This window comes from Cryptomeria japonica, chromosome 6, assembly GCF_030272615.1.
Source record: "Cryptomeria japonica chromosome 6, Sugi_1.0, whole genome shotgun sequence".
Lineage (NCBI taxonomy): Eukaryota > Viridiplantae > Streptophyta > Pinopsida > Cupressales > Cupressaceae > Cryptomeria > Cryptomeria japonica.
In genome coordinates, this window is record NC_081410.1 from 559,737,756 (window position 1) to 559,753,892 (window position 16,137).

The following is a 16,137-nucleotide window of genomic DNA, read 5'->3' on the forward strand; positions in this document are numbered from 1 at the left end:
AACATGGAAACACCTTCAAGCCTGTGGGTTGGTCATGATGAAGGTGAATCCCCAGATTATGGGCTGGTTCCCTTTTAACACCTCGTAAAAACTACTAGGACTTGATAGGGAAAAGGGATAAAAAGATTGCTTAAACTAAAAACTATGACTACCAGGAGGTGATACACCAAAATTTAGGTCTGAAACTACTGATTTTGACTCACAAGCACCCAACAAAAGCATGAATTTGTTCACAACCTGATTAAAATCACAAAACACATCAATGCTTCATATGGAAGTTTTGTTTCCAAGTTTTGTGTGCAACAACATTAGACCTTTTCTTTCTGATGGCTGCTCCATTGATTGTCTTTTCTCTGTCTTTGGCTTTCGAGACTCTCCTCATCCTTTTTTAAGCACTGTGGTACTCTCTGATTTTCAACAGTAGCTCCTGTTTTGTGCATATAAAGGCATATAAGGCTTATGGTCACAACCTTTTATGGACTGCATTCTTTAGTACCTCATAGGACCTCCAAGCTCTTGAAGACATTGTTTCAAACTCCATTAATACAGACCCTGTCACCACTGATATAATCTTTTGGCTCTTCCATACATGCGTCAACATTTGTCAAGGAATGTCATTATTGGTTCTTACTTGAAGACTATATTCTGCATCCTTGTATCCTTTACTCGCTGATTTGAAACCCTCACTTACTCATCAGCATCATATTGTCTTTGGTCTTCATAATGTTATCAATCACATGAATGTGTAACTTACTGTTAATTGGGGCCTCTCTAGGGTCCATAGATTAGGGATTCTTTGTGTTACTTTCATTCATTGTGTTATGTCTTGTGGTGTTCTTGTCTCTTGTAAAGCTAGGCATAATATCAAAGTACATAATAGGTAAATTTGTCAATCAAAATGTACTATCATTGCCTTATGACTCCCTTTTACCAGGCCTATGACTGAAACAAAAGCTTTTGTAGCATGGTGCTACTGGCCTGTCTTTGTAGTTGTCTGTGGCTTTGTCAATATACTGTCTTCTCTTCATTGCTGGGGCAATTCCTTTATGACTGAGACAGAGGCCTTGCTTGTGATGGCTCATTTACCTCTGCAAAACATCTTGAGTTACGCTGGAATACTGACTGCCATAAGGTCAATCTCATCCTCATTACTATTCACCACAATCATCAACCCTTTTTTGTTACCTCTTGTTTTGCTGGTGCATGACTGTCTCAACTTGATTGGACTGTTACACTCATTTTAGTGCCTTATTTTATACTGAAACTCCTTTGTCTCTGCTCATAATAATTTCATTCATGTTTAGGGCTGTTATATATGAGAGTGACAGAGTATTTACAATGATTTTAGAGCTTAATGCAACAACAACATCTTCAGGGTTTAGATCTCTGAGGCATCCTTCCTTTTGGTCTCTGATGTAACTCTTAAAATTTATCATGCAACAATGAATGAAAGGTATTATGACTGCATTTTGATGATTTCCCTAACCTCTTAACAAAGGCATCCATTTTGTTTTGATGTTTGAAGAGCCCGTCTTACATAGGAGTTATCAAAATCATGAAACTCCCCTTACTACTGTCAACTGCTCTTAGTTGTTGATATTCCGACCTTATTGCAGACCTTTGATATGTTTTGCCCTTGCTCTAGATCTATGTGATGTCATCAACATTGCTTTTGACTGTCCTTTATGGACTATTGCTGTCAATAGCCCTAAGTCTTGATACTTCATGAATGCTTCTTCCTTGGGACTGTATTTTCTTTTCTAATTGCTGCTTTCTTTCATTATGTCTTTATTGTCACATGCTTTACTTGATCGTCATTGTCAAACTCCCATGCCTACTCTTGTCACATGCTTTACTTGATCGTCATTGTCAAACTCCCATGCCTACTCTTTTCTCACTGCCATAATGCTTTTAGCCTTTAAATACAGAACAACTCATATTGCTGGTCATACCTTGTGACTGTCTTTAGACTGCTCTTCCATGTGTAGAAACCCTTATTACCTACTATGGTTGTGATAAAGATTTGTTCTGAGACAAATAAATCTGAGACAAGTAGACACCTGTGTCTTTATTATCAATCCCTTCTTCCTTATTTGTGCTCCTTTGTTTTACATCATATAATATGTTATCTATAGAGAATAAGAACATAGAAAACTACAAGAAGATTTAGCGACAAGAAAAGTCTGAAACAAATATTAAGCCTTGATATGACAGTAAATAAATATGTGAAGATTTGATGCTGGGTCCAAAGGCCACCAGTCCACTGAATTGAATAACTTTTACTTTTGGAAAAATACAAAAAAATTTATGGGCATGGTAGGTATTTTCCAAACCTAAATACTACATTTGAATTGCTATCAGTCCATGGATAAAGAGATACTCTGATATTTTTCTATTTAATTTTTTTCCATTTTTTCATCTTTTCCCATTGTACCTGGAATGCGCATACTGAGAAAAGATACATAGAGGTTGGGGTACAAATGGATATTAGGGGTGCACATAAAACGATTGCCATGAGAAGATTCATCCTAAAATTATGTAATTACTATGTTTTAACAAGTTTTTCTTTTCAAATTCAAACTTTATGAAAGAAACATATGATATCATAAAAAATTACTCCGCATCAAACTGCAGGATCAATCAAGCAATCACATTCTCAAAAGTAACACTTGAGTATAAGATATAAACCCAGACACGAAATACCCAGGGTTTCACAAATCAAGCACATCTACCATGGGGATGGACAGATAACTATGTTGAGGTTTAGGGCTTATTGATCTAGGCTCTAGCTTATTCACATATATGATATGTTTTAGTAGGAAACATTGATATATGAATTTTATTAATTATGGCTTCTTGTGAGAATATGTTTGTAAACTTGTATTCAGTATTACAAATGATATCAATTTCTTAAACCAGATTCTATTTAGGAATTCACAGAAGAAGGGATGTTAGCACAGCTAACAATACAATAATCAAAACATAATGAATTAATATAGAACTTTACAAAAGGGCATTAAAAGATATTATCGATAGAGTTTCTAGCAACATATTATTATTGTCAATGTCCCTTTGTTTCTTTTGTTCTACCATCAATGATTAAAAATTTAACCAATGAAAACCTCTTAATATCATATTGTAAATTTGAGGCAGAATTAAACATAAGATTTATAATACACACCTTTGACTATCTTTTGCACCAGCAGAGAACCATCTGCAAGACTATTCTTGCCAACAGCTGAAAATTCCTAGGGCAGAAATACTGACTGCCATAACGTCAATCTCATTCTCAGCTATAGGACTATTCACCACAATCATCAACCCTTTTCATTTTCCTCTTTTTCTGCTGGTGCATGACTGTCTCAACTTGATTGTGCTATTCACCACAATCATCAACCCTTTTCCTTTTAGTGCCTTATTTTATACTGCTAACTTCATTCATGTTTAGGGTTCTTATATATGACAGTGACAGAGTATTCGCAATGATTTTACAACTTAATGCAACAACAACTTCAGGGTTTAGATCTCTGAGACATCCTTCCTTTTGGTCTCTGATGTAACTCTTGAAATTTATCATGCTTCTTGCTTCCTTTTAACAATGAATGAAAGGTATTATGACTGCATTTTGATGATTGCATCCTTTTTGTCTTGATGTTTGAAGAGCCCGTCTTACTTAGGAGTTATCAAAATCATGAAACTACCCTTACTACTGTCAACTGCTCTTAGTTGTTGATATTCTCACCTTATTTCAGACCTTTGATATGTTTTGCCCTTGATCAATGATTGCAAACTTTTAGATCTGATTATGCTCTAGCTCTATGTCCTTTATGGACTATTGTTGTCAATAGCCCTGAGTCTTGATACTTCCTTCATGAATGCTTCTTCCTTGGGACTGTATTTTCTGTCCTAATTGTTGCTTTTTCATTGTCTTTGTTGTCACACACTTTACTTGATTGTCATTGTCAAACTCCCATGCCTACTCTTTTCTCACTGCCATAATGCTTTTAGCCCTTAAATATAGAAGAACTTGTATTGCTTCTCATGCCTTGTGACTATCTTTAGACTGCTCTTCCATGTGTAGAAACCCTCATTACCTAATATGGCCGTGGTAGAGATTCGCTCCGAGACAAATAAATCTGAGACAAATAGACACCTGTGTCTTTATTATCAAGTCCTTCCTTATTTGTGCTCCTTTGTTCTACATCATATAATATGTTATCTATAGACAATAAGAACATAGAAAACTACAAGAAAATTTAGCGACAAAAAAAGTATTAACAAATTATAAGCCTTGTTATGACAAAAAATAAATATGCAAAGATTTGATGTTGGGTCCAAAGGCCACCACTGAATTGAATAGCTTTTAATTTTGGGAAAATACAAAAGATTTTATGGGCATGGTAGGTATTTTCCAAACCTAAATACTACATTTGAATTGCTACCAGTCCATGGATAAAGAGATACTCTGATATTTTTCTATTTTTTTTTTTTTCCATTTTCTCATCTTTTCCCATTGTACCTGGAATGTGCATACTGGGAAAAGCCACATAGAGGTTGGGGTAGAAATGGATATTAGGGATGCACAGAAAACAATTGCCATGAGAAGATTCATCCTAAAATTATGTAATTACTATTTTTTAACAAGTTTTTCTTTTAAAATTCTCATAAAAAATTACTCTGCATCAAACTGCAGGATCAATCAAGCAACCAAATTCTCAAAAGTAACACTTGAGTGTAAGATATAAACCCAGACACGAAATACCCAGGGTTTCACAAGTCAAGCACATCTACCATGGGGATGGACAGATAACCATGTTGAAGTTCAGGGCTTATTGATCCAGCTTATTCACATATATAATATGTTTTAGTAGGAAACATTGATATATGAATTTAATTAATTATGGCTTCTTGTGATTCATGTTTGTAAACTTGTACTCAGTATTACAAATGATATCAATTTCTTAAACCAGATTCCATTTAGGAATTCACAGAAGAAGGGATGTTAGCACAGCTAACAATGCAATAATCAAAACATAATGAATTAATATAGAACTTTACAAAAGGGCATTAAAAGATATTATCGATAGAGTTTCTAGCAACATATTACAAATGATATCAATTTCTTAAACCAGATTCCATTTAAATGATATCAATTTCTTAAACCAGATTCCATTTAGGAATTCACAGAAGAAGGGATGTTAGCACAGCTAACAATGCAATAATCAAACATAATGAATTAATATAGAACTTTACAAAAGGGCATTAAAAGATATTATTGTCAATGCCCCTTTGTTTCTTTTGTTCTATCATCAATGATTAAAAATTTAACAAATGAAAACCTCTTAATATCATATTGTAAATTTGAGGCAGAAACAAACACAAGATCTATATACATAATACACACCTTTGACTATCTTTTGCACCAGCAGAACCATCTCCAAGGCTATTCTTGCCAACAGCTGAAAATTCCCGGGGCGGAAATACTGACTGCCATAAGGTCAATCTCATCCTCATTACTCATTCTCAGCTATAGGACTATTCACCACAATCATCAACCCTTTTCTTTTACCTCTTGTTCTGCTGGTGCATGACTGTCTCATCTTGATTGGACTGTTACGCTCACTTTAGTGCCTTATTTTAGGATCAATGTTACACTCATTTTAGTGCCCTATTTTATACTGCTAACTTCATTCATGTTTAGGGCTGTTATATATGACAGTGACAGAGTATTTGCAATGATTTTAGAGCTTAATGCAACAAAATCTTCAGGGTTTAGATCTCTGGGCATCCTTCGTTTTGGTCTCTGATGTAACTCTTGAAATTTAGCATGCTTCTTGCTTCATTTTAACAGCGAATGAAAGGTATCATGACTGCATTTTGATGACTGCATCCATTTTGTCTTGATGTTTGAAGAGCCCGTCTTACACAGGAGTTATCAAAATCTTGAAACTCCTCCCCTTACTACTGTCAGATGCTCTTAGTTGTTGATATTCCGACCTTATTGCAGACCTTTGATATGTTTGCCCTTGATCAATGATTGCAAGCTTTTAGATCTAATTATGCTCTAGCTCTTTGCTTTTGACTGTCCTTTATGGACTATTGCTGTCAATAGCCCTGAGTCTTGATACTTCATGAATGCTTCTTCCTTGGGACTGTATTTTCTGTCCTAATTGTTGCTTTCTTTCATTATGTCACATGGTTTACTTGATTGTCATTGTAAAACTCCCATGCCTACTCTTTTCTCACTGCCATAATGCTTTTAGCCTTTAAATACAGAACAACTCATATTGCTGCTCATGCCTTTTGACTGTCTTTAGACTTCTCTTCCATGTGTAGAAACCCTCATTACCTACTATGGTTGTGGTAAAGATTTGTTCCGAGATAAATAAATCCGAGACAAATAGACACCTGTGTCTTTATTATCAAGCCCTTCTTCCTTATTTGTGCTCCTTTGTTCTACATCATAGTACTGTGTTTTCTTTGACTGGAATGTTGAGCTTTCAAAGGAATTTCTTGTTGCTTGTGTCCCTGATCTGCTCTTTATTATCTGGACAGTGAGCATGGATTGGCTGCAATACAACTCCACTGTTCTTTCCTTTTGTCCACTAATGGATCTTCTTTATGGGTAGCACGCAATATTTGCTATTTAGGTCAGATCTTTTATGTTTGCTATGACTGCATTCTGCATTGTTCCCTAACTACTGAGACTTTCGTAAGAGTTCTTTTGCTGCTATTAGCCCTCTGGCTATGTTGATATAGCACTCTGGCTATGTTGGTATAGCATGTTTAGCATGTTTTTTTATACTACGACTACATTTTATGAACATAAAATAGACAAAAACTTTCAAATTCATGAAATGAACTCGTTTCTTGTTAGAAAGACTATGGGAATAAAGAAAACCTGTGATAGTGTTTGCATGGTTTGATCTCATTGCCTTTACATGCCTGTCTCCTACTTGGTTGATATCCTCCACGTGAGGACTCCATGATGACTCTTTGCACTTAAGAGAACTGCAGAATATGTTGAAGATCACTCTTTCTTCCCTTTATAACTGAAGACAAATGCATTATGTACCTCTGAACACTGCCCTTCAAGCATGCTGCTCTTGAAGGTAAGAAATGAAATTAAAACAGCCTGAAAACTTCCTTAACTCCATGCAAGACTCAAAAATGACCTTTGCTCTTGAAATGCAACGTGGAGTTAAAGCTTCATGCAAACTTGGTGTTAGACTTTCTTTGTTTTCCTTTGACTAAATGCCACGTTGAAACTCTTCTTCATTTTTAGAATTCAACTTCCCTCCAAAATTGAGTGAGACTTTATTTGTTTGATATCATGGAAGACCTCTCAAGACCCAACCCAAACAATATTTTCATTTTTATTATCAACATACACATAAGCATTGTATATCTAAATTAATTTACAATCCATAATGAACAGGCTGGATACTACTAATGACCCAGAGTTCCCTTGTTCCTCAAAAAATATTGAAGAAACAAAACTCGATAAGGAAGTGTATAAATGTTCCAACATCTGGAAATGCACTTTGTAATTTTTTTTATATATTTTAAATACCATGTCTTCAAATGCGTCAAAAAGTTTTTAAGCTATGTGATTTTTATTTTTATTTTTAATACGCGTCTTCAAATGCCTAAATTTTATTTTTTAGATTAGAGATTATTTGCATTATTACTTCCTCATCATGTTGACTATTTTTTTTTGCTAAATTGGTACGATAGGGTGGAAAATGGAAAACTCACAACCCCTCTCTCTGCAACTTCCTTAATGATTGGGTGGCATCATGTTGCACAAAAAAACTGCAATTTGATAAGAAGCTTTTACAATTAGTTGTTTTTAATCATGTTTTGAGGTTGTGTTTTTTGACAGCTTAAAGAACATTCTGTAAGGGTGTGTCTCGTTTCCTTTGCATTTTCTTTTAGTTTAAGTTTTATTTAAGAATTTATTAATTTTGATCTCAACACTAAAGTTAAAAAACACAACTCTGAAACCAAATTTATCATTTACTCAACATAAGCCCCCTTCCTTCGCTTCAGCTCGACCTTTCCTGACCCCAACTTGGCTGTAAGTAAGACCAAGGTAAGGCGAATTGGGCCTTGAGCTAGGTTGCAAGGATACCTTTAGAGGAAAAAAAAGAAAACACAATTCTGAAAATAAATTTATCATTTACTCACAACATAAGTCTTCTTTAAAACACAAAATTTGCCATTTACTCACAACATAAGCCCCCTTCCTTCGCCTCAGCTTGACCCTTCATAACCCCAACTTGGCTATAAGTAAGACCAAGGTAAGGTGGATTGGGCCTTGGGTTGGGTCGCAAGGATACCTCTAGAGGAAAAAAAAGAAAAAGAAAACATAAACCATCCTCTTAAATGTTTTATGTATATTTCAAAAAAAAGGAAAACATGAATTCACATAAAAATTTCACGATTATTAATTAAAAATAAAATAAATAAAATAAAATGTGTTGTGTATTTGTGAGTTGTGTTGTGTGTATTTGTGAGTAAATGTTTAAATAAATATTCTTGAAGCTAAGAGAAATATATATACTTAAAATAATTAATATTTTATATAGTTTATACTATATGCATGTTGAAATTCAAGTACATTTTAATTATTATAATCATTATTAGTAGTTACGAACTTTATCTCTCGGAAAAAAAACTAGTTAGTGATATAAAATATGATTTTTTTAGTTACATCTTAGCATATTGTTTCTCTATGGCCTTTGTGGCATATCACCATGTAAACATGGGATGTATGCATGAGTTAACACTATGTGTATGTGTGTAAAAGAACATACGAGTGGTATTAAACATGATTTTTTTAATTATGATATTTTAGCATATTGTTAATCAATCTATACTTATGTGATGTGTATAAATAAAAATATTTTATATAGTTCATATTATATGCATTTTGAAATTCTTGAAGTAAAAAGAAATTGTGATTTCGAAGGTGAAACAAATGTACATTTTAATTAGTCATTACAGTGTACCTATGGGCTATCTTGTTCTAGTTTAGACCTATTTTTGCTAGTGGTAAGGAGGTGTTATAAGTTAGAATCCGCTAAATCAAATGTTTGGTAAGTTGTTGAATCATTAAAATCCATATGTTGTATTTTGAAAGGCTTCAAGAATGGGACGTTTGTCTAGTCAACATAGCTAACAATGAAAGATTGGAAGGATGAAACCTACAATATAGTGTGGGATGCATAGAAATCCTATTTTTAGGTGGGATGTATTTGAGATAAGTATTAGTGAACCAAGTAATGAGATGTTGCGTGCGATAAAGTTGCATCCACTTCCTATTGTCAATTAAGCATTATGTGTGAGTTAATCACTTTGTACATGTGTAATAATGACCTCATTTGTTATGTATTGTTATATTTATGTTCTTTTAGTGATCACAACATATAGTATGGAGTGCTTGTCTTGTCACCATAGAATAAAAATGAACTATGAAGATGATGGGACCCTTGGGTTTAGTATGAGACCCTTTTTTAGTAGTGTTATAATGAAATTCAATAAAAGATAGGGAATAATGGAAGTTGGAGCTTTAGGTTTCTTAAAGATTTAGTAATAGATAGGCGACATAAAAGATAACTTTACATTTTAAATATAGGTGGTATAATAGATTGACTATTAAATCACACTTCTTTCAAAATTGTAGTTAAACTTGATTGTGAAAACTAGGCAAACTCTTCCATGATCAATACACATATAATTAGAAAATTAAGTCAATCACAACAATTTGTAATGGTTGAAGAAGAGACGAAGCATACATGTAAGAAAAATTGAAAATGTAAATAAAGTGGTTCTTAAGCATAAGTAAGTGTGCACAGTATAAATCACAAATCAAAGCAACATCATGATAGGATGAAATCTAAGACTAAATAAAAACAATAAGCAAACCAAATGTAGCACAAAGTAGTCTCCTTGATGCAACGATTTATCCTTTGATATTGGGTTGGATATGTGTTCACTCAAAATTTTGGCAACATAATGGCGCTCAAATGGAAAGTGTGTGTGTGTGTGAGAGAGAGAGAGAGAGAGAGAGAGAGAGAGAGAGAGAGAGAGAGAGAGAGAGAGAGAGAGAGAGAGAGAGAGAGAGAGAGAGAGAGGGAGAGGGGATTGATGGATGGTCAAGATTGATTAGGATGCGAGTGGGAGAGTTAGGAGAATGAAAGTGGGGATGGGGATTTAATTAAATAAACAATGGTATTATTTTAATTAAATATATGAATGTCTAAGGGGTAGTGTTGAATAGGTAAATTAATTACCTTATGAAAAAGACTAGAAAATGGAGGAATAAATATGAGAAATTAAAAATTATAACAAATTATTTAATAAATAAAAATAGTTAGAATAGATGAATAATGAGAATAAATTGATTAAACCTAAGTGATCAATTTTAGGTGTCCACAATAGGCTTGTATAAAAGGGAGACTATAACTTAGAGAGTCTCTCCAAGTAGCATGATTATACTCAATTGTGTAAAGTAGAAAATTTGGTTGGATGTCTAGTTTATAGTGGCCCATAAGATGCTCATTTTTTCAACACAATGTATTGAGCATGCTTTTGTAATTCTTCATTGATCTTGAATTTTAGTTGGACTAGTGGAACTCAACTTTGAGGAGGAAGTCTCCATGGAGGATAAGTTTGTAAGAGCCATATTAGAACTTGGATCTCCCAACCTATTTAGGGATCTTGAATTAAAAAAGCTAATAAATTAGATCATAAAGAGCTTGAAATGTGCTTTGAATTTGAGTCAATGTAAGACCCCCAAAGAGTCATATAGATGAGCATAAAGTTAGGACATATCACATTGTGGTGGGACTTTGCACAAAATGAAGGCTTTAAGATAGATAAGATCAAAATTACAATCATGTTATAGAAATACACTAATTATTTAAGAAATTTGAAATCTGTATCAAATATTAAAAAATCGTTAAATAGGCTTAATAGACTTTAACAAGTAGACTAGTTGTTTAGAAGATGCCACAAAGAAAGTCTCCAAGTATATTAATAATTTGTTTACCTACCAATTCAAAATAAAATTTATCACATTCAATCTAAGGGGCCTACCAAGTAGTGCTTTTAGAGGATTTTTTCGTAGAAACAAAAGAGTGTGGATGGAAAAGGTAGAAGAAAAAAGGTTAAACATGGTAATGGAAGACAAGTTTATGAATAGAAAGAAGTTGCATAAACAAGTTTGGTGTAAAGCTCCAAAGGTATGTTTTCTTCAAAGTTGTTTTAAACATGGTGATGGAAGAGAGCAACAAAGACCAACTCATCCATGTAAATTAGATTCTACATGAATTGGGTTTGCATTTAATGATAATGTTTTTTCTATTTGTATTATCAAAATCCTTTCATCAAACATAAAATTAAGATTTTGATCAAGGGATTCTTATGCAAGCAGACATTTTTTGTACAACTAATACATCACCTCACCTTAAGTCTTTAAATCTATATATCATGATCGAAGCTATAAAGGGACATTATGCAATATTTTCTCTTATATTATCTTAATGCCATTGAAAAAAATACTTGGTATTCCTTTGTGAATCTTGATTTAAATATCAAAGTATTGAATGTATAAACTTTCAAGGCAATCTAGTAAATATTTTTATTCAAAATAAATAAAATATCGAGTTTATTCACAATGGTATGTTTTCTTCAAAGCCATGGACGAAAAGGAAGTCACATAGGAAGGGGTTTTAGAAGATTGTCTTAAAATATTCTTCAAACAATGAAGTATGTCTATTTCAGTGAGGGTTTTAATTATTTATTTGTAGGTCAGGTCTGATTGATTTGAGAGTAACACTAGAATATTTTTAATGGTTCTTGTGAATTTGATGTTCATTTGATTTGTCCTATATCATAATTCTAATGTTAAATTAATTGTCATTAGTTAGTACAAGTGCACGTAAAAATTAACGTCAATTTGACTCATTAAATAATTTAGTTCTTCAATTTGACGTCCATATGACCATCATCATGAAAACTATTCATTAAATTTGTTGTCAGTTGACTATCATCTGTAAAGTATGAGATCGAATTTGACATTTGTTCAATTGTCATTTCCAAAAAAAGTCATTTAAATTGAACATCCATTTAGTTGTCATCTCAAAAAAGAGAATGTTTGAATTTAACATGCATTTGAATGCCATTCCTAAATTTAGCGAATAAAATTTGATTGGCATTTAGTATGTCAAGTATAAACAAGTTGATTAAATTTGATGTTCTTCTGACGTACACACAAATATTAGAAGTTAAATTTTACATCCGTTCAACTATCATTGAGTTCGAGGTGGTCAAGCCGACGTGTGAATATTATTATCAATTTGTTTAGGTCCGCATATGGATTTGTAATCAGATTGAGCTGACTTATCGTTACACATTTCATGTTGCGTTTTGTTCGGTTTTTGGGGCTAACATGGTATCAATTTTATTTGATGGTGCAGATATATAAGACCAATTCATTTGAGTATTTCGGTATGAGATGTGAGTGTGTAAAGATTGTATGAGCAATTGTGGGAAGTTTTGTGTGTGTGATTGAAATTTTTTGTGCTCCAATAGATGACATAGCAACAAAACATAGCAGAGAGACAAAACAATGGAAGAATACCTTTTGTGTTTAACCAGAATTGCATTTGGGCATTATTAGATGCTACTCATTAGTTCATTCAATCATTCATCATTTGTAATCTTTGTAAGACAGTGAGCCTTCTTCTGGGTTGTATCCCTCTATTGTATGCGCATTCCCCTCTTGTAATATTATTATACTCATGATTACATTATTATAATATTGTGGATCTCAATACCACCGTGGTTTTTCCTTTTTCGGGTTTCCTCGTAAAAATTCTGGTGTTATGGTTTTGTGCTTGTTTGCATTTAGTTTCTTCACTTTGTATTTATTCATTTGCATTCGGTGGTTTAAGAATTAGTTTAAGAAAGTTGTTAATTGCATAACACCGATTCACCCCCCCCCTTAGTGTTCATCGATTCCAACAATTGGTATTAGAGCCTAGTTCCTTCGAGGAAGTCTTACAAGGATTAGGAGATGCTCAAACACGGATAGGTACTCTATGGGGTTATTTCAAATCCTTCCAAAGCATGATGGAGAGCAGGGAAAGGATCCCGAAGGAGATCCCATGGGGTATGGAGTTGATGCAAATACTCTTGATATGTGTGATTGAAATTTTTGCAAAGATTGTATGAGCAATTGTGGGAAGTTTTGTGTGTGTGATTGAAATTTTTTGTGCTCCAGTAGATGACAGAGCAACAAAACATAGCAAAGAGACAAAACAATGGAAGAATACCTTTTGTGTTTAACCAGAACTGCATTTGGGCATTTGTAGATGCTACTCATTAGTTCATTCAATCCATCATTTGTAATCTTTGTAAGACAGTGAGCCTTCTTCTAGGTTGTAGCCCTCTTTTGTATGCGCATTCCCCTCTTGTAATGTTATTATACTCCTGATTACATTATTATAATATTGTGGATCTCAATCCCACTGTGGTTTTTTCTTTTTTGGGTTTCTACGTAAAAATTCTGGTGTTATGGTTTTGTGCTTGTTTGCATTTAGTTTCTTCACTTTGTATTTATTCATTTGCATTCAGTGGTTTAAGAATTAGTTTAAGAAAGTTGTTAATTGCATAACACTGATTCACCCCTCCCTCTCCCTCTCCCTCTCCGCCCCCTCAATGTTCATCGATTCCAAAAATTGGTATTAGAGCCTAGTTCCTTTGAGGAAGTCTTACAAGGATTAGGAGATTCTCAAACACAGATAGGTACCCTATGGGGTTACTTCAAATCCTTCCAAAGCATGATGGAGAGCAGGGAAAGGATGTTGAAGGAGATCCCATGGGGTATGGAGTTGATGTAAATACTCTTGACATGTGTGATTGAAAGTTTTGCAAAGATTGTATGAGCAATTGTGGGAAGTTTTGTGTGTGTGATTGAAATTTTTTGTGCTCCAGTAGATGACAGAGCAACAAAACATAGTAGAGAGACAAAACAATGGAAGATTACCTTTTGTGTTTAACCAAAACTACATTTGGGCATTTGTAGATGCTACTCATTAGTTCATTCAATCCATCATTTGTAATCTTTGTAAGACAGTGAGCCTTCTTCTGGGTTGTAGCCCTCTTTTGTATGCGCATTCCCCTCTTGTAATGTTATTATACTCCTGATTACATTATTATAATATTGTGGATCTCAATCCCGCCGTGGTTTTTCCTTTTTCGGGTTTCCACGTAAAAATTTTGGTGTTATGGTTTTGTGCTTGTTTGCATTTATTTATTTGCATTCGGTGGTTTAAGAATTAGTTTAAGAAAGTTGTTAATTGCATAACACTGATTCACCCCCCCCCCCCCCTTGCCCTCAGTGTTCATCGATTCCAAAAATTGGTATTAGAGCCTAGTTCCTTCGAGGAAGTCTTACAAGGATTAGGAGATGCTCAAACACGGATAGGTACCCTATGGGGTTACTTCAAATCCTTCCAAAGCATGATGGAGAGCAGGAAAAGGATCCTGAAGGAGATCCCATGGGGTATGGAGTTGATGCAAATACTCTTGATATGTATGTTCAACATCTTTTGAGCAAGCCGATGGATGAGAAAGAAGAGAGATTCGGGACGTATAAGGAGACAAGTTTAAGTTTGCACTCCCAATTCACTGTCCGGAATGTGGAAGAGTAAGGAAAGAAGTAGAGCAACTTGCTGAAGATATAGACATGAAAAAAGAAGCAGATCGTAGGGCTAGAGAGTAAAACATTTTGAAAGAGGACATGGTAAAACCCAAGAAGACTAAACTAGTGACTCCTCCTAAGCCTAGGCAAACAAAGTCAACACCTTCCTTCGATGCTCAAAGGCTTGTCCCTCCACCTAAGCCTCAAACCAAATCATCTGGTGGAGTAGAGAAGAGGAAGACAGGGATGCCTGAGAGAGTCTATATGGCAGCCACTACAGAAGAAGAAACAAAATTTGATGAAGAAGTGAGGGAGTTAAGAAGATTGCTACCTTTGCTAGGGTAGTCAAGAAGCCACCATCCGATGAAGATCAGCTAAGCAAGAAGTAGAAAGTTGGAGCTGAGCAATCTGAAAGACCTTGTCCCAACAAGAAGCCCAAGTCTAAACTTGGTGAAGCATTGAAGTCTGGGAAGCTTGAAGGTAACTACACTATTGTGCCCCCTATTTCACCAAGTCAGATTGTTGACGAAGTAGTTAAGGAAGGGAATTTGAAGCATATATCTGAATATTATGAGAATTGTGATGAGAATGGTCAAAGAGAAATAGAAGAAGTCATTGTAGAAGACATGAATGTATATAACAAAGCCCTAATAGAATTATCATCAATGATTCTGAAGGGTTTATATGAAAATTTGGATGCCAGAAGGCATACAGGTAGTTTAGAAGATGAAAGAATAAAAGAATATGTATTGGTTAACTTGTATTTTGCAATCTCTAAGAGTGAAGTTAACAGACTCCTTAAGATTGCTAAGAGAAGATTTAGAAGAAAAAACAAAGTTAATAAGATCATGCTTGGAAAGGTAGATGAAGTGGCTAAGGAAACAAAAGTAATTTTGAAACAAGTTTTGGAAGAGAACATGGATGAGGTAAATCAGGTAAAATATGACACCCCTCCAAAAGTACATGCACATGATGATACCTTTGTTCCAGATGTGTAGACAAATGTACAAGATTTGATGTAGTTGCATATGATATTGTTGATAATCAAAAGGTTATAGAGTCCGGTGAAGATGATCATAATCCACTGTTGAATCAGAGAAGGCAGTTGAGGAGGTTGATGTTGAAAAGGGAGAGGATGCTGATAAGCAAGAAGAAACTGAGAAGGAGAAGGATGGAGATAATATTGAACAAGTTCCAGCGGCAAGAGACACTATGGACAAGGGCAAGCAAATTATTAGTGACAGATCTCACCAAAAGGCCTATAGATCTTAACTCTTTATCTCCGGTCCAAGCACTTAAGCTTGCAACACTTGCACATGCCAAAGAGAGTGAAGACTTATTGAAGTATCACTTTGAAGATAAAGAGCTCATATCCATGGCTACAAGTGTGTTGGAGAAAATTTTGCCATTTTTTAAGCAAGATT

The 16,137-nt window shown here is 34.4% G+C and overlaps 1 long non-coding RNA gene across 1 annotated transcript; it reads right to left on the reverse strand.

The window, feature by feature from the left end:
- Window positions 1-3,038: 3,038 nt before the first annotated feature.
- On the reverse strand, window positions 3,039-7,270 carry LOC131079344 (uncharacterized). Its single transcript, XR_009113965.2, has 2 exons — window positions 5,405-7,270; window positions 3,039-4,136 (listed from the first exon to the last, which is right to left on the reverse strand). It is a non-coding gene; the product is annotated as an uncharacterized LOC131079344 (long non-coding RNA).
- Window positions 7,271-16,137: the final 8,867 nt, after the last annotated feature.